This window comes from Balaenoptera ricei, chromosome 4 (genome assembly GCF_028023285.1).
Source record: "Balaenoptera ricei isolate mBalRic1 chromosome 4, mBalRic1.hap2, whole genome shotgun sequence".
Taxonomy (NCBI): domain Eukaryota; kingdom Metazoa; phylum Chordata; class Mammalia; order Artiodactyla; family Balaenopteridae; genus Balaenoptera; species Balaenoptera ricei.
The window spans coordinates 160,600,769-160,626,706 of record NC_082642.1 but is presented as its reverse complement, the minus strand read 5'-3'; the positions used below and the strand labels follow the sequence as shown (position 1 = coordinate 160,626,706).

The following is a 25,938-nucleotide window of genomic DNA, read 5'->3' as shown; positions in this document are numbered from 1 at the left end:
CACTCGGACACACAGAGGAGTTTGTACACTGAGACCTTTAAATACAAAGTACTGGAACGGGGTGATGGAGACTGCCATGCTCCCAGGGGGACTGCAGGGCCGTAAGGACGGGCTTCGGAGCAGGGCCCTGGGCGGACACCCTGGCTCTGCGAGCGGTGACTCGGCCTCTCCAGGTCCCCGGACAACACGCTCCAGACCCACGGCCCCCTCCAGCCATTTGGGTGACCCCAGCTGAGGTTCCGGTCACCGTGGAGCACAGACAGGCCATTCCCTCACACCCCGCCAAATCCCTGACCCACGACATCACAAGCGTAACAAAACTGTGGCTGTTCTCAGCCCCCAGGTTTTGGGGTGGGTAAGTCAGGCAGCAAGAGACCACCGAAATGGAACTATCTCTGCAAACCCTGACAGCACTAACGTAGAGTAAGAGGGTACTAGGAACTTTATTCCAAAAATCTGGTAAACTGAGGCAAAATGAGCAAATTCCAAGAAAAATGCAACTCAGCAGAGCTGACTCAGGAAGAAACAGAAAATCTGACTAAACTACCAACGTTAAAGAATTAGAATCAAGAAAGAAAAATCAGTGTACAAAGAACACTCCACGCCTAGATGGCTTCTCCAGAAAGTCCCACTCAGCGTTCAACAGGAACACATCTGTGAAGAACATGAAGAAAAAGTATGGGCCAAACTCACTCCTGAAGACAGATGTAAAAATCCTCAACAAAACGTCAGCAAACGCAATCCAACAATATTTTTAAAGGCTGATACAGCATGATCAAGTTGGCACGAAAATAACTGCATGCGTGAAAATCAAGTGATGTAATCCACCACGTTAATAAATCAAGAGGGACGTAAGAGAATACACCCACGACTCCGTACGTGACGCCCAATCACAGGCACGGCTAAGCTGGACTCTGAGGGGTGCACGCTCCGTGGTAAACTAAAAAGAACGGCAAGGACAGCGTTACTCTGAAACACAGGACAGCGGCCATATGGACAGGAAGGGAGGGGCCGTGGTCAAGGAGACGGAGACACAGCGTCTGCTTTTACCCCGGGGGGGCAGCTGCACGGACGTGTCATGAGAACTACTCTCTTGCACCCGCACTCTTCCGCAGGAACCACACGGCTCACAACACGGATGCTTGAGACAACCAGGCACTGAGAACAAAACACGCCTGCAGTGCCCACGGTGTCCAGGGGCATCGTCGATGACGGAGCCCAGCACGGCCGACTCGGGAACCACGCGGGCGAGCGGCACCGACCGCCCGCAGTCAGGCTGGGCTGCCACATCCGCGCGCGGCCCCTCAGTACCCGCGGGGCCTCTGCGTCCGCAGGTCGCGCAGCGCTGTAGAGCGGACTGCTGATGGAAGTCCGAGCGGTTCACACCCACGCTGTTCCGGGGCCAACTGCAGCTGCCATACAACGAGCCAGATGAAGCCAGTGGCAGCAGCAACCGGCCAACCACCTGCACTAGCAAAGAGGGCTATGGTGGCAAGACCGTGAGAAAAGTCAGGAGAGGCAGCTAGAGGTTTCCTATTTCCTGCAGAAGAGAAGAAGAAAGACCCCGTGGGGAAAGGAGAGGGAGCTTGGGGAGAAGAGGCCAGTTGGTGAAGCGGGGCTGAGTCAGAATCCTGCCCCGTCTCGTTTGCCTGGATCCACCATAGGAAACGGGCAGGGCACGGGACACCCTAAAACCCCCAAACGGGTGGAGGTGGGGTGGGGCACACAGAGGAGCCCCGCCAGCTGGTGGCTCCGTGGCCTCCGGCCCTGACACGTTCAGGCACCCCCGCCTTCTGGAGCCTTCTCCTGGTGACTGCGCCTGGCTCGGGACACCCTCCTCTGACAGCAGCGTGACCCCAAATTAGTTAGGCTGGAGGGGTTTCTACGGCAGGTTCCAGCCGCCTCTCTGCTGACAAGAGGAGTCCAGATGCCACAGCAATGATGATAAAACAGGGGTCACGTAAGATCTAGCGCACCTAGTACCAACTGCAAGTCCAGAACTAGTTGTACTGAGATAAATGCCTCACTCAGCACTTGATGGGATTGCTGTGCCCCTGAGAATCACATTGATTAAATGAAGCAATTGCATTTCCTTTTAAAGTGATATTTATCGTTATAATTTAATGAGACTGGAAATTAGGGCTTAACTCTGCCACAAAATAAGTGCTCTCATTTTCTACCTTGTAGGTGTGTAAACCTGTTACGTGAGCGTGCAGTTAAACAAAGCAGATTCTCCGATGTTTAGAGACACCGATTATTCAAGATACAAGGCTTGCTATGCTCAAGGCAAGTGAACAGGTAAACGATCACCTGAGGGATGCTGAGACAAGGAGCGCTCTTCCTCGTCACTGACAGCGGCCACGGTTTTAAGTGCTTAACTAGCCCTACGAACAGGTACCCACCAGAGAAGGATGGCGAGCGGACGGGCACCGGAAAGAGAGGCTGCAGGTGGGGCCCGAGTCACGGAGCCAGGGCAGGGAGGGCACCGACGCCCCTCAGCTGAGACAGAAAGCAGGAGGAGTCCATCAAGATGCTTTTGGTGAGAGGGAGAGGGGAGGCCTCTCAGGAGAAGCTGCAGGAGAAAGAGGAGTCCGGACTGTGTTTTCAGAAAGATCACGCTGACAGCTCTGTGGGCAAAGGCCGGAGGGTGAGGCTGGGACAGTTAGGGGACAGAGGGATTACAGAGATGGAAAACATCAGAGGTATCTCATCTCACAGGTGCCATGGACAGGCCTTGGGAATGAGGCCTACGGGTGGAGGAATGAAACGAAGCCGGAGTGACTCCAAGGATCCCGGTTCCTTCAAAGGGGCAGAGAGGCTTTTCAATAACCAATGTGAGAAAGTCAAAGGAAAACATGAAATTTTAGAAGATAGGTGTTTTTCAATTGTTCTGAACTATTAAAACCTCTGAAGTACATTAACTGTGGTCATTGATATTTCAGCTTCAACAGAGACAAAACCTTTCCTGGCTGAGATTTCATAAGAATAAAGTCAATTCTAGTATGTGAACTACTATGGAGAGAAGTGAAAGCTTCACGTGGTAAAACTGCAATGAACACTTAAATACAAGAACATTCAAATAATTGGTACAAATCCCAAGGAAGGGGAACCGCCATTGGACAAATATCACGCAGTCAGGGTTTGATAAATGGGGCAGGGGGGAGCACTCAGTTCCTCTGATACTTCTATGAAGAAAGAAATACCCAAGGAAATGGTAGTCTAGTCCAGAGGTCTTGGTTTGATTTAATCTTTTTTTAAAATGTATTTATTTATTTTTGGCTGCGTTGGGTCTTCGTTGCGGTGCGCGGGCGTCTCACTGCGGTGGCTTCTCTTGCTGCGGAGCACAGGCTCTAGGCGTGCGGGCTTCAGTAGTTGTGGCTCGCAGGCTCAGTAGTTGTGGCGCATGGGCTTAGTTGCTCCGTGGCATGTGGGATCTTCCTGGACCAGGGCTCGAACCCACGTCGCCTGCATTGGCAGGCGGATTCTTAACCATGGCGCCACCAGGGAAGCCCCTGATTTAATCTTTTTTGTATGATTTAAACTCCATTTGGAATTCCCTGGCGGGCCAGTGCGTTCACTGCCAGGGCCCGGGTTCACATCCTGGTTGGGGAACTAAGATCCTGCAAGCCGCGCAGCGCAGCCTAAATAAATAAAGTCCATTTAGGAAACGCTCCACACGGCACATTTTGTTCCATGACATCCAAGAACCACACTTGTCACTGCTCCCACGCAGGGCCCACTTTGGTCTGAGTCAATGGGACTGGGTCCAGGTCGAGAATACTGGATCCACCTCGTCCTGAAGGCTCAACCAAACGCATGTTTCTCACATGACCTTGGTACCTCCCAATAGGGCCTCAGTTTACCAACCTTTTATTTCCCCTGCATTTTGGGCTTAACAGACCAACCAAAATGGACTTTGTCATTTGTTCTACTTAGTGAATTAAATACATTCCAGGTTCTGAGCAAATAAGAATAACGTACTTTCCCTCGTAAGCAAGATTCCTTTGGAATGAAGCACTGCAACAATGTGGCTGGGTCTCTGAGTCATCACGCCGAGTGAAACAAGCCAGACCAAAAAGGGACGAGCTGCCTGACCCATCCACGTCAACTCCAGAAGGTGCAAATGATCCACTGTGGCAGGAAGTGGGCAGGTGGGGTCGTGTTCATGACCTTCACAGGGCGGCGCTCCCACAGGGTCTGGAGACTCATCCATTTGTACACGTTACAGGGTACAGGGTACAGGGTCTGGGCACGTGTCAACTGCACCTCAAAAAAAGCTGTTTCTAAAAGAGACTACTTTGGGAGATCAGCTGGGTGCTTTGTGTCCACCTAGAGGGGTGGGATGGGGAGGGTGGGAGGGAGACGCAAGAGGGAGGAGATATGGGGATATATGTATATGTATAGCTGATTCACTTTGTTATACAGCAGAAACTAACACACCATTGTAAAGCAATTATAATCCAATAAAGATGTTAAATAAATAAATAAATAAATAAATAAATAAATAAATAAAATAAAAAAGACTACTTTGTTCTGAATTTTAAAACCCCTCTTCCTATTTTTTGAAGTGAATTGGTAATATTACTGGAAATATTTTTATGACCTGAAGGAAATGTTATTTTTTCAAACTTTCAACAATCAAGTACTTCATGGGAAATTAAAGCGTGTTGCAAACATTAAAACAATTCATTAAATAGGTGGGAGACTTCTCCCTATGTCTATATATCTTATTGTTTTATGATGGTGTTTAGAGAAACCCAATGTTCCCACCAGTAGGAATGAGCCCTGCGTCTCCACAGGAAGAAAGCAGGGATGGAGTGGGGGGGAGAGAGACAGAGACAGACAAAGAGAGAGGGAGAAACACAGAGAGACACACAGAGAGAGGGACAGAGAGTCACAGAGAGAAGGGGAGAGAGGAACAGAGACAGAGGCGGGAACAGAGCGGGCGAGCAGGGCGCCGTCACCGCAGGGCCCAGAGCACAGCTTCCCCCTGCCTCTACCGCGCTCAGGCCCAGGACGATGCTGACACACAATGAAGGCAGCACCGGCATCACCCAGCACAGAAAAGGAGCGACTCAGTCCCGGGCACAGCGGCGACTGCCTGAGTCTCCAGGACGGCAGGTGTGGCAGGTGGGGAGAGACAGGCGCTCTGAGCCCTCCCTGTCCTCGGCTCCTGTTCCCTTCAGGACAAACCAGCAAGGCCAGTGGGTGAGCAGAAGAGGGGTCTTTGCCAAGGGGAGCCCAAAGGCATGCCGGCCTAGACGCCCCCATCCCAGCCGACAAAGCACACGACCAAGAGAAACGTGAGGAGGACGCAGAGCAGCGGACGAGGGGGGCCTGGCCCAGAGGATGCCCGCCCGCCCCAGGGCTGCAGCCACTGCCCACAGATGCCAGGAAACCCACCAAGACGGCCCCGCACACCTCCCCCCAGAAACCTGGACTGGATCATGAAGAGAACAGCTGGAGAAAACGAAAAGCCCTCCAGATTGAAATGCATGAGCCAAGTACACAGAGGAGAGTTAAAGGAAGAATTAAATGCAAAGGAACACTCAGGAGGCTTCCCGTAACCGAAAGAACAAGGACCCGAGACCCGCACAGGCCAGAGCAGGTGAGGAGAGATGTCAGGGGCAGCGGCCCGGGGCGGGGGAGCGCTGAGACCGACCATACACTTCAAGGTCTAAAAATACCAATAACGCGGAAACTTCCCTAGGGACTCGTGTCCCTGGGTGACAACAGCGCCAGCTTCTACCGTCACATCCCTGCGTTACATAAACTTGGGACATCCACCAGCCACACTTCGATCAGGTTCATGTCAAACTAACACGTTCTCAGAAGCTCTTAACTAAAATCCAAACAAATGTGATCTCTGTATTTCTTAAGTAATGTTATAATTTTAAAAGTATTCGGTCAGGTTATTTATCAAATACTGAAAATTAATATATTCTATTATCCATTGCAAGGAGATGAGCTGCCTAAATAGGAAAAAGCCTTTAATCATTTCTGATAGAAAGTTCTCAAATCTGTCTCCTTGCTCTTACATAAGATGAACTAAATATAAGTTTTTAACCAGAAAATGCCCTTTGGTTAGGGAACAGAGAGGAGAAAAGGGCAGGTCCCTAGAAGGAAAGAAGCTCCCTTGGTGGGGAGACCAGCCTCCCCCGGCAAATAAAATGAAAGTAACTATTATAAACTTAGCCCCCAGAGAGCAGGAGGCCCGGGGCCCAGGAGGGATGGTAAGACCCCCGCCAAGTGGGAGGGGAGGGGGCAGATCCCCTTCCACGGTGAGAAAAGCCAAGACGTCTCGAACGGCACCTCGGGCCTCTGCCAGCAGCGCCACACGAGGGTCCATCTCAGAAGGAGGAGGAGGGGGTCGCGGAGAGTAGCGGGAAAGAAGAAAGGTGGGAACAGGCGGCCGTGAACCTCACAGACCCGCAGAGGAGGGAAAGGAGGCCACGCTTCCTGACTCTCCTCACAGCCGCTGTGACCTTGCCTGGAAACCCATCAAGGACACTGCAGGAATTAAAAACTACTGCCAACTTCTCTTACAAACAGAGACACAAAAACCGTAACCAAAATACAAGCAAATTCAAACCCACGCACGTATGGAAAAGAGCACATCACAACCAAGTTGGACGTGTCCATACCAAGAAAGGGCGGTTGGCTGAATTTTGAAAATAAATCAATATTCCACGTCGCCAGTGACATTTCTACTCAAGAGCGCTTTCACACGGACTCCTCAGTAACCCAAACTGGCATTTCCCTCAACGTCCATTAGTGTGATGAACTCCACTGTGGAAGAGAACTGAAAACAAGGAGAGAAGAAATAAAGAAGCTGAGAGGATGAAAAACAGTATTTCTGCCAATCATGAAAATAAAGACCAAGCACATAAAGCCCCCGCCCCCCACTTTCTGCCCTGGGGAGAAGGAAGGGCGACAGGGCTCGGCGTCCTCGGAAGATCCCAGCGCGTCCGTCAGGAAGTTGTGAGAAGAGCCACAGGGTGAGGCGGGGGGGACAGCCAGCCGGCCATGCAGCCCCCGTCCTCTGTTTTCCACACGTGGCACGGCCTCCGCTGGGCGCCTGTTCCTAGAGCAGGGGTGCAGAGGGTTCCCCAAGTCCGTGGCAAGAGTGAAATCAGACACAAAACGGTGTGTCTGCGTGTCCAGGTGCATCTTCCCAGTGAAAACGGACAGGGCTTCAGTCAGACGCCCAAAGAGCCCCGGCCTGCATCCCGTTTCGGGCGAGGATCTAACCACTGGCTGTGCCTGAACCCAAACCCGGTCCTCTCTTTGGCACTGAACCAACAAAACATCAGAGCCTCTCTTTTATCAGTACTAGTTGATGGTAACCTATAAAGTGAATTATTAAGGAGCACTCAAATTTGTAATTCCTAACCCACACCTGGGGTGTCCCCGAGTTTGCAGACAGAAGTGCGGTCCCCACACCCAGCACAGGTGCCCGCAGAGGGCCACGCGCCCCACGTTCAGAAAGAACACTTCATTTTCGACGATAGCTTTAATTTACTATGGATTTCAATGGCTACTGTTGTTATTTTTATCGTTATAACTTTAGCTTTCTTTTATCATTTCACATTAGTTTAATATGGGTTGCTTGTATACACAGGGATGAAAATTTTGTCAGCTTTTTGGAACGATAATTTTTCAAAAACTAAACTTACGAGTATCATAAATCAACTCCAACTTTACTGCAAAACACATGCATAGAACCCCTCCGAATTGTAGGGGTACAATGAGGTAGAGATGTCTCATTTACTGGTAATGTGCTGACTCCCAGTATACGAAATTTAACTAACTTGCAACACACTATCAAGGTAAGTGTAACAAAATTACCCAGCTATTTTTTTTTTTTTTTACCCAGCTATTTTTAAGTTTATGGGGCACTCTTACATAATACAAAATGACAAGTGAAAGTACAACACGTTTCTTAAAAGATTTATATATGCTGCTGACAAATTTACTGGAACTGGCTCATTTAATTTCCTCCCAATTCTTTGATAATGTTGAGCAATTTTTCCAGGGGAAAGAAAAAACCCCCCCGTTCAAGATGTTCAAAGGTACAGAACCTTGCCACTAACGGTGATCTAAAGACTTTTCATTGTAAATAGTGACAAAGTCCACATCTTCCTTCCTTTCTTCCCAAGGCCCTGTTGAAAGGTCAGAAGAGGTACTTTCTGGCCGTGAAGGAGCCGTAATAGTGCTGAAAAATGACAAAGGGGGCTCGCAGCCCAGGAAGCTGGGACGGTCGCTCACGGCAGAAAGCAGGTGGACCCAGGCTGACTCGCTGGAGTGGAAGGAGCCATTGCAAGACATTAGCGCAGGGCTTCCCAAGAGCAAGGAGCCAAGGGCAGGAGTATGACCCCCGGGCCACAGCTTGATAATACTCTCCAAAGACAGTCTGAGGTTTCCAAGGCAGCGGGGGTGGGGGTGGGGGGTCCAAGTATGGTCACTTGGACCTGGAAGAGAAGTGGATCAGGGTGAAGAGCAATTCTGAGTCAAATAATCAGCACTGGAGGCCACGGGCAGGGAGAGAAGGAGAGAGCAGGAGAGATCTACCCGCAAAAGAACGAGCATCGAGCTGCCATCTGACTTCTCACCAGCAACACCAGACTCTGGAAAACACTAGAGCATACTTTCTGAGTTCCAAGGGAAAACTGTATAAACCGAGAATTCTAGACCCAGCCAAATTACCAATCAAGTATGGGAACAAATAAACCACATGTTTGAACACTGCATGCAGGAACCCAAGAAGTCTCTCAGCCATGCGTTCCATAAAGAAGTGGATTAAGCTGGGGTGAAGTGAGAGAGTAGCACTGACATACATACACTACCAAACGTAAAATAGTTGGCTGGTGGGAAGCAGCAGCATAGCACAGGGAGATCCTCTCAGTGCTTTGCAATGACCTAGAGGGGTGGGATAGGGAGGATGGGAGGGAGGCTTAAGAGGGAGGGGATATGGGGACATGTGTGTGCGTATGGCTGATTCACTTTGTTGTGCAACAGAAACTAACACGGTATTGTGAAGCAATTACACTCCAATAAAGATCTATTTAAAAAAAAAAAGAAGTGGATTAAGGAGGTGCTCCAGCAAAACAAAAATGGAATTTAAGAAACGAACATCATGGGATGTGAGAAACCACAGCAGCTGAAGCAGCCAGAGGCAGCACCGAAGCCCGAAAAGAAATCAGGAGGCTCCGTCTGCACATCCTCTTTCCTGGGCAACAGCTTTGTGACGCAGAATTACGTCTTCTGCCTTCTCCAGTCAAGCTATTTGGCTCTGCAGTAAAATATATTTATATTATCATAATACTATACACTTTGCTTTCCTTACGTTAACATTTCTGGACTAAAGCTGTAGAAAAAGCACAGAAAGCTTAATGACAGATGAGAAACAGACTACAAATGTTTTAAGTTTTGTCAATATAAATCTAAAAATATAACCCATAAAAGCCAAGAACTAGAGAGGCACTGCTTGCTGGCTCCCCACGTGAACAGAAGCGAGACAAAGTGACAGGGGTAAAGATAAGAAGGACATGAAAGCAGAGGGAGAAGACGCACACCATCAACTGTTCACCTCTGGGGAGAGCACAGAGGAAGAGGGAACGTGTAACTTCATTCTCGCTCAAAGGCTGGGCCGCATGTAAGAAGATTAATATTTAGTTAAAAATACCTTTAAACACCTGTTAAAGCACCAGAGTTCTTTTATAAATTGAGTACACTCTTATACCACGTGCAGATATCACTTCAGGTTTTTTTTTAAACAGTTAAACTGAAAGGACACCCTTATCCATCAGGGTGTATTAAACAACTGCAGTGCATCTGTAGGACAGAATAATAAGCTCTCCTTGTAACAAGTGAAGTAGTTATGAGCACTATATTAGTTACATAGAATTGAATGCTTTTAAAACTATTTTTTACCATGAGAGCAAAAAGATAAAATGTGTCAGTCCTAAGAAGAGGGAGGTACCTCTGTACTAACACGTCCATGGTGTAATGACGAAGGTATATGACACAATGGTGCAGAGACTAAACCAGGATTTCACAGAGAACCTCCACATACGCATCACACGTATATGGTAAGTATGTACATATATCTCAGAAATCCCAGGTATGCAACAGAAGTCCCGTGCACATCATGGAAATGCCACATACATAACACAAATCCCCCACGTCTACGATGCAAGAGCCACACGCAGCACAGAAGTCGGTGCTGACAAGCGCTGTTCAGTTGCCTCCTTCTGCATTTCTCCTGCGTGTCCCCACCACACACACTTTCACACGCCCGACACGCCGGCCCGGAGGGAGAGCAGCTGTGGCGGGAAGACGCCACGGCGCTTGGAGACGACCTCCCTGGAAACTCAAAAGGGCAGCGGGCAAAGCGTCCTGGGAGAAGAACGTGGCCAGGAGCAGCTCTGCATCGAGGCCGCGTCCTCTCTGCTGTGCCCCCGTCCTGAGAGGAAGAAATCCCAGAAGCATAATGCTGTCCATTCCACGTGGGATCAAAAGAGCAGGGACAGAAAACATCTTCAGTAAAGTCCTTGTTATACCCTGAAAACGAAAATATAAACCACTTCTCCAGTTGTTGCTGTTAATTTGTACCACATCTTGCTCCAGTGATCTAAGAGGCCCGCAGAAATACGTAGAGGAGCAACAGCCTATCAACTGTGTTTAGGGAAAAAATAAAACACATACGAAAGAAGCTCAAAGGACACAGACAAATGCTAGTAGCAACAGCTGCTGTTGGGCAACGGGATTAATGCGTCTCCTTCTTCCTAGTTTTGCATCTCTGCAAAGTACACAGAGTCCACAATGAGCATATTTTGTTTTTGAATAAAATATAAAATCTTACGTAAAAGAAACTCAGAAACGCAAGAAGTGTTCTTCAAAGACAGCAGCTGAGGCAAAGGGACAGTGGCTGCGTGAGAGCACAGACACCGGTCCCGCCAGCCCCCGCCCTCGGACAAGGCCAAGTCTCAGTCTGACCCTGTTTATACGACAAAGCTGGCTCAAACAAGCAGCTGTTCCTGTGCTGAACTGGGAGAAGCCTCGCCCTGGGGACACCCTCACCAGCATCTCTCCCCCCAGTATCCACCCTCACGCAAAAGGGCTGAGTCTCCACAGTAAAAATGCAGAGCACGGGTCCTCGCATAAAGAGGTGACAATGGAGAAGTCATTTAGTTAACAGATACATATCTCCTCAGCTTTTGGCTTTGCAGAAAATGACAAAATAAATTCCCTTAATGGATAAGTCTGCGTCCCTAACACTTAGGTCAGGGGATGCCCTTGCCCTGGAGTTCAGGTGAGGCACTAGACACCCCGGACAAGGCCACGGCTCTGGGCTCAGCCCCAAGACATATGTGTTACACAATAGCACTGCAGACCAACACTGGAGTTTCAGAGCAAGTGAACTGTCCTCACCTACCAGACAAAGCTGATGACTTCTGCAAGAATCCTTGGGTTTAACTGACACAAAAAAAGAAAGATGTCTCAACTCTTAAACATGTGAAGTTCAAAACCCAAGGCTTCAGGAGAAGGGGGGTCGTGTTGAAGTCAAAGGCGCGCAGGCACAACAAGTCAGCACCCTCATAACAACAGAACTCAGAAAACGCACACGTGGGAACGCCCACTGCCCAACCGTGAGCTCCAGTGAGGGCGCCGCTGCTACTGCGTTTTCACACTCGATAACGGGCCCACCTGTCACTCACTCTGTGACCAGCCAGAGGACGAGAGCGGATCGCCTCCCCCTGAGCACCAATACATGAGATCGAATATCCAAAAACATGTATTTTTGCATTTCTGGGATGAAGAAATGGAACTCAGTTCAAAATGTTGTTTGTCACCAGATGGCCGGTCACTTTACTTTTCTCCCGAGCCTGCACAGCTGGGTAAGCGACCTGGGAGACGGAAGAAGCAAACCTCCCCAAGATCCTGCTTTGCTGTGGCTGGACCCTCTCTCCAGCGAGCCAGCACAGGGCCTCCGTGCAGATCGGTGTGCCCCGCGTGCCGGGCTAGGAACAGAGCTGGCATCGTGCCTGCTGGAAAATCTAGCTCCCCAGGCCTAGAGGCTCCAGGCTTTCCCTCCTGGATGCCCACCTCCCGGGGCTGCACAGGGAGTGAATACAACAATCCAGGCAGAGGACTCCGCAGGGTTCACGCACTGCGGACGGAGTGGGGGACGAGGATGACCAGGTGAGGACGGAAACCACCTGTTAACAAACCCCGACATGCTCGTAATCTACAAAAATTAAGTGATGTTGAACACTTTTAATATTTGATTCAGTACAATCAAACCCCAAAAGAATGTTCCGCTCAAGTACTACCTCCTCCGTGAAGACCCGGCAACTGCGAAGCCCTCCTGCCGCCCAGAGGCCCCTCTGCCCCACGAGGGTGGAAGGCCTCCCCGCTCCAAGCCCCTGAGATGCATCCTGGGGGTGATCTGTGGTCTCATGGGAAAGCATGCCACATGGATCTCCAACACCTGCCATACCTGGTGAACCCTGCCTGCCTCCTGTTCCGATCCGTGTTTTATCTGTGTGCCATCTAACAGGCCGGAGCCTTTGAGGGCAGGAACCAAGAAAACCTCCAGGTATTCTCAGGCCCAAGCCACTGCCTAGTAAGAATGTGCTCAGTATTTTTTACTGAGTGTGGTAACCTCTGATTGATACACAGGCGATGTCTACTAATCCTGGTATTCATTAAAAGAAAACTTTATGCCACTAACCGTGTTAGATCACATGGTTCTCCTCAATTTATAAAAGAATTCTGGTGCTTTAACAGGTGTTTAAAGGTATTTTTAACTAAATATTAATCTTCATACATGTGATATGTATATATGACTAATCTTAACAGTAAAGATTAAGCTCACAAAAGTAATAGCCAATTGTGACTTCCAACTTGAAATCTCTGAGAAAGTTATGAAGTGGCTAAGCTAAACTGACCTTTGCACTTGTCAAGGAAGGGCTGACTGGGATATAACTGTGTCAGTCTTAAGGAGTTATTTCAACAGTGGCTAATATTAAAGAACTCTCAGTAGTTCAGAGGCACCTCCAGGCAGGACCCTCTGAGGTGTCACCCACGGACCACGTTTCAGACGCTCTGTTAGATAAATTCCACTGTCCCAGGCCATTTCCTGGTAGTTTTAAGAGAGGAAGTTCTCCAAGCACTTCCTTTCAGTGCCCATCAAAAGTAAACAAGAGGAGTTGAGGGCAAGGTGAACAATTAACGTCTCATAAAATATTTTTAAATTTTATTTGCACATCTTGTCCCCCCAAATAGCCCTGGGAAGCATTCAAGCGAGGCGAGTAGATTTCCCTCTTCACGGATGTAAACTACGCAGAGTCCAAGGGCGTGTGGCACTCAGACACCCTGGCCTCCAGCCCTGGCGACCTTCCCACGGCCCCTCTGGCCCCCACGACCCCAGTGCACCCTTCATCCTCCGGCAACCCCCTCGGCCTTGCTCTGGGATCTGACCCCATCTGCCCAGGACGCCCACTCCCCATGCCATCTTCCAGGAGTTACGAACCGCAGGTGTCCCCGCTCTGGCGGTCACTGCCCGGTCACCGTTCTTAGCGCAAGCCCCCGTCGCCAGCCGGGAGGTGAGAGGGAGGTCTGCAGACGCCTGCCGGCTGCTCCTCGCTCCCACCTCGCCCAGAGAGATGGGCCACGAGGGGGCCGTGTCTCGCTGCGCAGCTCCGCACGATGACCAGGGAGAGCGGCTCCCCTCCCCGCAGGCGTCCCGGCAGGTCCCGGGCCGCCCAAAGCCTCCACGTGGCTCCTGGGCACCTGCCTCACTTACGGTAAAGTGATGACCTGCTTACGCCTTTGAAAAACTGAATAAAACAGGCAACTCCGGAAAAGACACCCAAGACAGAACTGGAAAATGATGAGCCAATTTCTACAACTTCCACAGGAAAAAAAGTGTCTTTTGTATTTTAGAGCAAAGGGGGGAAGGTGTGCCACGAGCGGTGTCGGAGCACTGCCCCTCTCCACCACCTCCCCGGGCACACACGCCTAGCGGAGCGGGAAAGTGTAACAAGGCGGGAACAGGAGAGGAGCCAGGCCCGGGGAGCGCGGGGACAGGAGAGCCGCCCGGGGCCGCGGGTCAGACGTCCACCGCCCTCAGAACAGCCACAGCAGTTTTACTCGTAACTGCCCCCAAACGCCTGACGATCCATCGTCAGCAGAATGATGGTCAAACGGTGGAATGTTACACATGGCAATAAACTCCAACAGCACAGGGAGCCTCGCGTATGACGCTGAACAGAAGGAAACAGACACAAAAACGCGTGCTTTGACTGCATTTGTGTAAAACAAGCAAGCAAGGAAGCAGACCTACAGCCCAGGGCGGCGGCAGACGCACCCACGGGGGCCCGGGGGCTCCACCTGGGGCGGGGCTGCCTGAGGCGGGGGGCCGGGGGAGGCTGCGGGGGGCAGGGCTGCGTTTCCAGCGCTCAGGGTCTTGGCCTGGGTGCAAGTCTGCTCTGTGATAACACCCTGAGCTGCGTATCCATGGCCTGTGCACGTTCCCGTGTGCGATGCTTCTCAACAACAGTTCAAACACAAAGCATTTTAAAAGTCACTGCTGATGAGGTGGAAGAGGAAGGAGAGTGAGAGCACAAAGGCTCCTGAGGAGACGGGAGCGCCCTCATCTCACACGAGAGTGCGGACAGCAGGCGGAAAGCGGAGGTGTCAGCAGGGCACGGCGGGTGTCCTCCGGGACAGAGAGGGACAGAGACGCGTGCCTTGCTTCTGTGAAGCAGGACAGGAACCTCTGTTTTCATAACACATACCATGAGATTCAACGTGTTTGTTTATTACCTTTTTCTAACAATGGTCAAAATTTTGTCACCTATTCAAAATAAAATGAATCCTGACAGCAACTGTAAATAGAAATATCAAAGGTGCAATAAATGCTAGCAACTCCTTGACTGTTAGAATTTCCAAAGGGATGGCTGAGTGCTTAAATAGATTAGGATGACCCCTCAAAGTGCTACAGGTGAGGACTTGAATTAAAATAGATTCTTGCCAGTGACAAGTATTTAGTTCAATTCCTGAAGAACAAATAAATAAAAACCAAATGGTAAACAAATCCCACGCACTCTCGCCTCATTTGGCTCTTTGACAAAATGGTCCTCACGAGCAGTCACCCCATGTCCCTCTGTCTTGGAAACCTGCCGGACTGTGTGGAAAACACAAGCGCTACTCGGGATGCAAGTGTGCTGTTTTCCAATTTACTGAAAAAAGAATTAATAATTACTTCATAAAGTAAACAGATCGACATTTTAAAGTTTGTTTCCTGAACGGAAAATGCACACGTCACCCTGAGGTTAATTCCACCACTTTCAGAGAGTCTACTGCTCAAAGAGGCTTCTCATCAAGGAAGAAAATTATGCAGAGAAAAGAATCTCACATTTTCTTCTCAAAATCTGGAAGTGAAAAGGCCAAGTAAAAATAAATACAAAGCAAACTGACTAATTTGAGCTTCTTTTCTCCCTGCACTAGCTAATAGAGCAGAAAGCTAGAGTTGGAAAGAAAAGCGTCTGAGCTTTTTGGAGAAAGGCTGAGGATATAAATACACGCTCACATCTGACTCCGGGCTGGGTCGTGAGCCTCGCGTTTGCACTGCGCAGCTCGAAGGAGAAACTCCTCACTGTGCGGCTGGCGAGCGGCTCTGGAATGATTTGCTATAGGACTCTCAAGGAAACCTCAGGAGTAAACTGACTATTTTTGCTGAAACTCAGATTGAGGCGGCTTTTCTATACTTACAGCCGAAAGCACACTAAGAGCTACAGCAAAACACTGGTCTGAACAGCACACCCGGAAACAAGCAAAAGGTGCACGACTGGGTTAAAATACTGTGGCCACCTCCGCACTCTTCAACAACCGGAGGGCCCCGTCCCAGGAGGCCAGGTGCTAGGAAGGAGCACAAACCAGCACCCAGAGGGAGGGGCGAGGAGGAACACCACCCACCCGGCCAAGAGAGCGGCTCACGACACGGAAACAGCGCTCGACAGGCCAGCGGTGCCACCGTCCTCACGTGTGAGCGTGCTTGGATGTACACACACGCGGTCAGGCGTGGCTGTGCAGTGACACACACGTGAGCCCGGGGCCCAGACTCTGCCCCGGAGCCGTGCCCCCGGCAGCCGCTTAGTCCCCCTCAGCTCCCTGATCTGTCACGAGAGCAGAGCAGCCGCGCCACGTGTGCCCCACGGCCGTGCACACAACCAGCCGGGTCTCGGGTACAAGGCAGGCCCGTCCGTGAGCCCACGTGAGCCCGCGAGGAGGCACCGCCCCAGAAGGTCACTGCGGTCTCCTCGGGGTGGCAAGATGACTTCTTTTGTTTTCTTCTGCTCGTCTCTGTGGTCTGGATTTTCTACAGCGAAGCACAGGATTCTCACAGGAGAAAAAGCCTGTGGGTGACGGGGGCACCGCCCCACAGGAGAGGGAGGCTGAGCAGCCAGGCCCGCCACTGCGCCCGGGACCTACGCGCCCGGCTCTGCGCCTTCACCCCCGCCAGCTGCCGCCTGCTGCCCCCTGCTGTCCCTGCTGCCGCCTGCTGCCCCCTGCTGCCCCCAGCTGCCCCCTGCTGTCCCCACTCCACCCCTCCCTGGCCAGTGCGCCTGAGCCGACCAACTTTTGTTTCTATTTAACTTAAATGTAAACAGCCACGTGTGGCTAGTGGTGCTGCTTTAAACGTCCCTTTAATTCTTAGAGCCACTTGGGGAGGTGGCTCCAGGGATGAGGCACCCCTTCATGATGAGGCATCTCTCTTCCCCTCCAGACGGTCCCCAAAATGAAACGAAGCTTCAAGGCCTGGCACGTAGAGCTGGAAGACGCCAGGGATGGGAGCTTCTGACGGGCGGTGCCACGCAGCCTGTAAAGGACGTCAGGCTGCCCCGCACTGCGGCGGGGAGGACGAGGGGGACGGAGGGGGCACATGCACACCTGCCAGGCCCCTCATCCACCCAAATCACCGCTTTCTCCCCTGCAAGTGCATCGTCCGGGGTCCGGGCTGGGCTGTGGCCAACAGGGGAGGGCTGAGACTGCCCGGTGCCGGGGGGGAGGAAGGGAGCAAACGTCCAGCAGCTGTCCGCGCGGCGCCACCGCAGGGTGGGCCCTGTCACCCTCTCCCACTGCTGACCCTGGTATGGTCTCACCGCGTGCTGACCCTGGTATGGTCTCACCGCGTGGGGCGGGGAGGCTGCTGTCCCACTGCTGGAAGCGGCCCAGGGCCACGCTGGACCCCCAGTGAGAAGCAGGCCTCAGCCCCACGGGCGGCTGGCAGGACGGACACTGCCCCCCACGTCCCCCGTACGGAGAGGGGCGCGGCTCCCGGCCTGGAAGGGGCCTTGGCCCGGGACCTGCTCTCCGCGCCGCCACCGCCCACTGGGCACAGGAGGGCTGGACGCAGCACCGGTGCAGCTCAGCGTCATGGGGCCCCGCCAGACTGCGTGAAAAGGCCGTGTGTTCTTAGGTCCACGCTTGGAACACAAAATCAGCTTTTAAATCAAAACAAGTCGGCCTTTAACCAAAACCCAGGAGCAGAGAAGGCAGTCCCCTGCCAGCAGCGGGGGTCTGCGGTGAGACGGCGGCTGGAGGGCCGGGCCTGTGGCTCAGGACGCAAGGTTCCAGCCCAGCCCGAGACGAGGTTCTGACCTGCAGACGGGCCTCTCCTCCTCTCCGTCTGACTTCTTCAGGTCAAGTTCCTGAGACAGACCAACGCTCTCCGCACTGGCCACCTGAGCGGGCGGGCCCCCTAGGGTGACCCGGCTCGTGGACGGCTGGGGGGGCCGCACTGCACAGACAGGGCACCGCCCTGCCGCCGAATCTGCGCACCCACGGCGGATGCCTCCTGCCAAGCAGAGTGTGAAATCCACAACGAACACAGAGCCACGCGAAGGCAAAGGGCAGCAGAGCAGCAGCTCCTAAGCTGCAGGACTACCGAGTGTGGGGATGAGGGAAGGACAAACGGCCTGGAGCGACCGACGGCGCCCGTGAGGGGGCCCGGGGGCCCAGCAGCTCGTGCACACAGCTTCCCAAACGCCCACTCTGTGGTCAGCACCTAACAACAATGAAATCTAGGGGCAGAGTTGTCACTTTCATCATAAGGTCCATTTCAAAGCCAACCACGGGTTAGCTCAGAATCAACCACCGTGAACTTCAACGCTCTCTGTGGAGCCGAAGAGGCCCCTTCACCACCACTAAGCACGTACATTGTGACAGCTTTCAAAAGGGCTTTGGAATTTCTGCTAATCTGATGTGTGAGAAACGGTACCTCAGTGAAGCTGAAGGGCCATTTTTACACGTGTGTGTGTGTGTGTGTGTGTGTCTTGTCTGTTCATGCCTTTTGCCTATTTTCCTACAGGATTTTGGCCTTTCACTTCCCACAATTTTAAAATATTAATGACATGTTGTGTAGATTTTTCTCACAAATGACCTTTTGTCATCTGACCTTACTGACAGTGTTGCTGTTTTGGTCGGGCAGAGGCTTTTCATCGCTCTAGTATTTTAATGTCATCAGTTTCGCCATCGTTTCTTTTGTGGACCCTAAACTCTGAGTTATACTTTTAACAGCCTTTCCCACACTTAGGTTATACTAACGAATGTTTCTTACACTCGAATAGTTTCCTCTTCACATTCAGCTCTCGGATCCACTGGTACATGGTCTAAGGCATAAATCTAATGTTGTCTTTTACAAAATGGTGTCCAATTGTCCCCAAATCACTTTTTCAAAAGTTCATCCCGACCCAGCACTCTTAATCACACACTAGATCTCCATCTGTACTTGGGCTTCTGGTCCACTGGTCTGTCTGTTCTGTCTATTTGTGTCTGTCCTGCACCATCACCACATTACCTCTCTTAGAGAGGCTTTACAGGACACGTTAATGCCCTTTTCTTAGCCCTTTCTGTTCTGAGTTTTCTAGATATTCATGCATGCTTCTTTTTCTGTCAATTTTAGAATCAACGTGTCCAGCCCAAGGGAAAAAAACGACTCTGGAGTTTGTATTTTTATTGGAATCACATTAAATTTGTAAACTTACTTAGCACCGCCACCTCAGTGATACTGCGACGTCCAAACCAAGAATAAGGTATGTCCTTCCGTCTGCTCAAGGCTACTTTTGTGACTTGGAGGATCTGTGGAATGTTCTCCACTCAGGTTTCGAGCAGTGCTTATTCCGTTTACTCCTAAGTATTCTGCTGTGGTACAGGGGCTGTCCCCTCCCCAGTAACTTCTAAGCGGTTAGCTCTGTGTATGTGAACGGCACCACTCACGTCTGCGCAGTAGCTCTGTGTTCCTGCTACCCTGGCAGGTTCCTTTGTTATGTGACTTGCTCTCCTCACTGATACTCTGGGCCATTCTCTCCGCGTGGTGGCCTCCGCACAAACAGTGCAGGGGTGAGGACAGAGCCCACCCCAGCGCTGCAGAAGGTTCTGCTGGACAGTACCGCCCGGGTTTGCTGGGGGAGCTGCAAACAGGGACGGCTAACGTCCTCTCGTCCAAACTCCACGCCTCTGTGTCCTCCTGTTCTTTTCGCAGCCTGGCCGGTAGGAACACTGTGATTAGTAGTCACACTGCACACCCGTGCTTCCTGCAGCTTCCGCCTCCCGCCCTCCCTGTGGTCCACCGCCAGCCCCACTCCGCTGTGGGGAGCACAAGTGGAGGGGGGAGGGCCAATGAGCACCTAGAATTCATTTTCAATAAAACCTTCTTTACTTTTCTGGCTCTTATTTAAACCTTTGCTAAGACTTTTTCATAGAGAAAAACAAAACTGCCATGTGGGACAAACTGAATGACTGATATTTGTGGACCCTGAAAAAGAGATTGTTTTAGATTTCTAAATGTTACTTCTATTAGAATTTGAAATAAATAGAAAACACATTTCTGACTCCCATTCCACGACTGTAGTATTCCAGCAATTCTACACCTCACCAACCCTACACTGAGCCACGGCACCACGCTCACTCTCGGGGGACGTGGGATTCCTTCATCCTGCTGCTCCCTGGCTCGGGGCACCTTCCACTGGGAGGACCCAAGTCTACCGCAGACGCAGTAACCCGGTCTGTAAAAGGGAAGTGGGCTGAACTTTTTTATGTTGCTGGGAAAATTCATTTTTTATTAATTTGTTGTTCTAATTCCCAAGTCACTCATTATTAGAAGAATAAGAGAAAAGGGGTCAGCAAACACGCCAAAGGTCCACGGCCTCCCGGGTGCTCTCCAGGGGTTACCATGGAGACCACACCCAGGAAACTTAATCTAGGCCCCGCATCGGTCAGGTCTGTGCGAGTTCACGCATCAGGATGGCTGTAGAGAAATGATCGTGAAAACACTTAGAATGATGAGTTAACTGACAGACTACATGTGTACTTAATATACTAGTCTAGGCTGCAACATGAAACAGGCCCAAAACCCGCCCTGAACACAGAGAGCTTTGTTAAACCCCAGAAAAGGGCTTTAAACTCAGCAGGCATCATAGGCAAGTGGAGAAAGGGACCTATAAAAAAAACCTCCCAAGGAATTTAATAAGCCCGTTTTTACAGGATACAATTGCAATTAAGACAAAGAAAGGAATTAATACTGCTGTGAAAAAGCAAAAAAAAAAAAGCAACCAGCTTTGAAAGCTTGAAACACTATTGACAACGGCTGAAAATCTAAGAACAACTCTGTCAGCAAGCTGAGAAGTAAAGAATCCTGAAACGTGAAATGGCACGTAGCTTTCTCCTCAGGAAAGAATGGACACCAGACTGTTGATGTTCCCCCGCAGCTGTTTTACAGAACAAAAGCAACAGTATCACTAGCAAAACAGACTGAAAAAGCAAAGAAGCTGATTTCAGCCAAAATTTATAGACAGGGCCTACTGTGAAAAGAGAACTCACCCGACAGGTCTAGAAAGCCTGGCCAGGGCAAGGGTCTCAGCACTTCCGAGGCCGGTTGGTCCCGCATCCTCCCACAGGCCCCAGGGGGTCTTCATAAAGGTGGTCAGTTACTGAAATACACCCACTTACACAGGTTCCTGTAACGCTGGTGTACCAGAGAGCACAGAACCAACACAACGTTCGGGTGCTTTATTCTGCACAACGTTCAAAATACTTCCCTGTTTCCTTAGGGCTAACTCTCAGGGGTTCTCTCGTTTAGAATGTGTTCAGTTAATTGTCCTCTGAGACCCTCGAGGTGACCAGCATGAGAGACCTGGCCTTCCACCTTAGGTTATCACACCCAAAGGGCCAAAATGAAACCGAACGTTCCTCGAAAAACACAAATGACACAAACGACACAGTCAGAAGTTGAAAATCGCAGGCTCAATGATGCACCTGAGGCAGCAGAAGAACCACACAGGAGGTGACCCAGCAAGCTCACAGACATCGCCCGCCCCGGCACCTTCACCCTGAGCTGGGAGGCAAGTTTCTTCCACTCCACCCTGCCCGCCGACCCTACACTCGGAATTCGTGCCCTTCATTTGGGAGGATGTCCCCCTGGGGGAAATGCAGCCTGTGTGTTAAGGTCATCAAACCCGAGACCCCTCGCGGCCGGCAGTCACCCCAGAAAGCCTCTCGGGGGAGCGTGTGTGGAGGCGAAGCTCTGAGCAGAGCTCCTGGGCCGCTGTCAGGATGCTCGCCAGGGCCACGTGTGGCATCTGCGCCCCATGGGCTGCCCGCCCGGCGAGGCAGAGCCCCCTTGTCCCTCCGACACTCCTGTGCTTCCAGCCCCTCACAGCGTCCCACTTGGCAAAACGGACACCTCACCTTTGCTGGAGGCCACTGCCGGCAAGCAGGACAGGGTTTCAGCTCCCAGCTCCGGGGACCCTGTCCTCCAACACCTCCCCCTCCTGCCCCAGCCTCCACGCTCCCGCCCTCTCCAAGCCGCAGTCAAGCGGTCCCTGTCCAGACCCCACCTGGGCCTCCACTGCCCCCATCTGTCCTCTCCTTTCTGGGGTCCTGAGGTCACTGGGTGCAGCGGGCACCTGCCCCTTCCACTGGCCCTGGTCCTTCACACCCCGAGCTGCACAGAACGACTCCAACATCCAAGCTGACGGCACCTGGACGCCCTTAACTCCTCACAGAAGCCACCAGCCCCACACACCTGTGTCCCATTAAATCCAACTACACACACCCCCAGTGCGGCTTCCTCTGGGCGGATTTGCAACAGATGTCCAAGGCCATCCAAGGCCTCCCAGCACAGGAGGGGTTGGGGGGGAGGGGGGAGCCAGTGGAAGGGGCTGGCCGCAGTCCTAACTGACTAAAAGTCTCACTTTTGAAAAATGTATAAACCTGTGTGACTTAGTGAAGACACTGCCAGAGGGACGCCTGCAAGTGAAGTCCCTGGAAACCCACAGTCACTAAGACCCTGGCCTCGCCCAGGAGTCCTCGCTGGCGATCTGACCCTTCCCTGCTGAGCGCGGTTTGCAATGGCAAAACCACAAGATACACTGTCCAGGGCAACAAACGAAGGTGATGAATCTACGAGAAAACCAAGCGAACAGTTGCCACGGAAGTCAGGCTGAGGGACTTCCCTGGTGGTCCAGTGGTAAAGAATCCGCCTTCCAACGCAGGGGATGCGGGTTCGAGCCCTGGTCGGGGAACTAAGATCCCACATGCCGCGGGGCAACTAAGCTCGCACACCTCAACTAGAGAGAAGCCCCCATGCCGCAACAAAGACCCAACGCAGCCAAAAAGAAAAAAAAAAAAAAAGTTGGGCTGATACTTAGGGCAGAGGGTGAGGACACAAAAGGAGTTTCTACAGAATTATTAGCTTTTTTAAAAAACACTTTTTAAAGACTTTATTTTTGAGAACAATTTTAAAGAAAAGCTAAGATGACAACACAGCGATTTCCCACATACCCACCGCATTTTCCCCCATTATTAACATCTTACATTAGTATGCTGTATTTGTTACACTTAATGAACCAATATTAATAAACTATTATCGAGGAAACTAATAAGTCGTAGTTTATTCAGACTTCCTCAGTTTTCCTTAGCGTCCTTCTGCTGTCCCAGGACCCCATCCAGGTCCCCACGTGACATGTAGTCATGTGTCCCCTCAGAGCTCCTCTGGGCTCTGACAGTCTCTCAGACCTCTTGCCTTTAATGACCTTGACAGTTTTGAGGGCCAGTCAGACATTTTTCAGGACGTCCCTCAGTGAACCCCACAGAGGGGAAGGGCCCTTCTCATCACGTCCCGTCCGGGGTGCGTGCTGTCACGTGACCTGCACTGTGGACTCTGACCTTGGTCACCTGACGCAGGTGTGTCTGTCAGGTCTCTCCGCTGTGCAGCTGCTTCCCCCCTTCCCCACTGTCCTCTGGAAGGAGGTCGCCGTGCACATCCTGCACCCAAGGAGGGGGGACGCTCCCCTCCCCTCCCCGAGGACGGAGTGTCTGCAGAACCACGTGGATTCTCCCGCAGAGCAGATTCCCTCTTCCCCCGTTTCCTTATCAATCACTTAGTTATGTCCGTTTGGACCCGTGGGTGTTTGCTTTATACTTCGGGCCACGATCCAATACGACTGTGTTCTGTTGCTGAACCGGCTCCAGCTCTGGCCCTTGGCAGCTCCCTCGTTTGGCTCCACTGTCCCCCTGCTACACCCATCCATGGGGGCTGGTATTCTTTTGCACTTCCATACTTCTTGGCACTATCAGGGGCTCCAGGATCATGTTGGGTGTTTCCTGCAGTCTTAGAAAGGAACCCTCACTATTTTTTATTTGCTCGTTTATGGAGCATGCAGTTACACATTAAAAAATACACTTGGCAGACAGCTAGCTGAGCCTACCTTGAATCCATCTTCCTCCTTGTGGTAACAGCACCCCAACTCTGTTCTGGGGGACTGGCTTCCCCCTGCCGGACACTGACTGGGTGGTCCTGTGGAAAGGGTTGCCTGCAGGGAGCGAGATGCGGGAGGAAGCCTCAGCTTTTCATTTTAAACTGCCTGCATAATTATTTCCAAGGGTGTGTATTATTTCCATAATTTTTAAAAATGTAAAAAAATTTAAACCCTTGTGTTGTCAACAAGTAGAGACCAAATCTAAGTAAGAAAAAGAATACTAACAATCCTGATTTAAACTAAAAATAAACACAAAGCATGCTCGCTTTAGAGTGGACCGAGTCTGGCAAAGGACATTCCACTGCGTCTACTCTTTTTCTCTTACACAATTTTAAGTTGCTCTTTTTCCCATTTAACAATCAGCAGAGACTCTGGTCTACTAACATGACGAGCACCCAAAATATTCAAATGTTTTTGTGGAGTACACAGTATTTGGAAAGTTTCACAACACGCTTTGCTTGGGGAGAGAAGTTTTACAGCTGGAAAGATGGTGGGGCCCACCGTAACTCCCCAAAGCGAAAGGATCCCTGATTTACTTGAGAAATGAATTACCCCTTAAACTCCAGGGCAGGAAGTAAATGTTATACATTAGCAAAACCAAAGCATTAGCCAAAAAATGTTTTAGTTATATCACAGGCATACTTAAGAAAAAGTATAATTTCAAGGTTTTTAAAACCAAAACTCTGTGTGTATACTTTAGGAGGTAAGGTTTTCCGGTATCCCCTAAAATATCTGAAGCGGGGTTTCTGAGGAAACGGGCGGGGGCGGCGCGGGTGGGAGGGGCCTGGCGCGGGCGGCTTGATAAGCCCCTGACCCAGGGCCGGGCGCGCGGGGCACAGCACGGCGGCTCCGGAACGCAAGGGCGAGGGCGCGCAGCCGGCGCGGGGCACGCCGTTAACAGCAGCCAGCGCGAGTTCGCCAGGTGAAGCGGCCCAGACCTCGCCCGACAGGACCCCCAAAAGGTCTCAGCCGAGCAGACTCACCCAGCGCCGGCCGCGACCGCCCCACCGGACCAGACCGGGGACGCGCCAAAGAGCACGGCCATGGCAGCGCCGCCCACGCCGGTGCTGCTACTGCTGGTGGCCCTGCTCCTGCCCGCGCAGACCTGCGCGGAGCCCACGGACAGTGCAACCACCCCGACCCCGACCCCGGAGGGCAACACCTCGGAGAGCCGGGCCCTGCCCGGCATCAAGCTCAAAGCCCGCGGCCCGAGCCCTGTGCCTGGCCCGCTTGCCCTGCTGGCCCCGCTGGGCCCACTCGCTCTGCGGCTGGTCCTCGGGTAGGGGCGCCACGTCAGGGCCTGCCCAGCGTGGACACAGCGCCCGCGCCTCGCCGGCTTCCACGCCTCGACCTCACGGACAGAAACGGACCCAGAAAGCAGAACCCCACGGACACCAGTGTGCAGCACATGGACGCCAAGGTCACACCTCCCCCCACTCCATGAACAGACTGAAAGGAGATGGGACAATCCCAGCAAACTGAAGATGTGGCTCAGGAGATCTGGGCACCTGGGAATCAAAAGATATTTTACCTTTACTTTGGTTCATTAAATTATAAAGTCAAAAAACAACTGGGTGGTGTGCAAAGCCTTTCTCTGTACTGTGGGTGATGGGTAGTGGCCAGGTCTCCCACCAACAGATCTCTTGTAACTTGCAAGTTCTCTTAAGAGCTGGTGGCTACATTTGACTTGGGGACAGTAAGTGACAGGGGCCAACACAGTGACGGCAGATCATCCCCAAATCCAGGCCCAGTGAGTAAGCCCACTTGTGCACTCTGCTTTCCTACACACCCCACGAATGACCCAGAGATCAGACATACATGGTCTCATAGAACCTTCAAATGCTGCTGCTTTATTTCTGTATGTTGAATAATTTTTACAATTTAAAGGTGAGTTTTTTAACATATATTTTAAAACCCTGAACATAAGGTTTGGGGAAAAAGGTAAATTAAGTGTTTCTAGCAACTGAGGGTGTTGTGATAGTCACTGGGAGGAAAACGGGTAGAAAATTTAGGAAAATAGAATGATTGGTTCCAAATGTTCAGTTTGGGCCGCCTGTGAAACGTCAGCCTGGAGAGGGAGGTGCAAATGCTGCCTGGCAGGCCGGGGGCC

At 51.5% G+C, this 25,938-nt stretch overlaps 1 protein-coding gene across 8 annotated transcripts in view; it reads right to left on the bottom strand.

Annotated features, from left to right (window-relative positions):
- Positions 1-25,938, bottom strand: part of ADARB1 (adenosine deaminase RNA specific B1) — a 116,520-nt gene that overhangs the window by 67,663 nt on the left and 22,919 nt on the right. The window contains exon 1 of one of the 8 annotated variants that reach the window (XM_059921716.1): positions 23,778-23,869. The exons of the other annotated variants lie outside the window; for them this stretch is intronic. The gene's annotated coding sequence lies outside the window, so the exon portion shown is untranslated. Of the gene's footprint in view, positions 1-23,777; positions 23,870-25,938 lie in introns of those variants that run through there. 8 annotated transcript variants of the gene reach the window in all.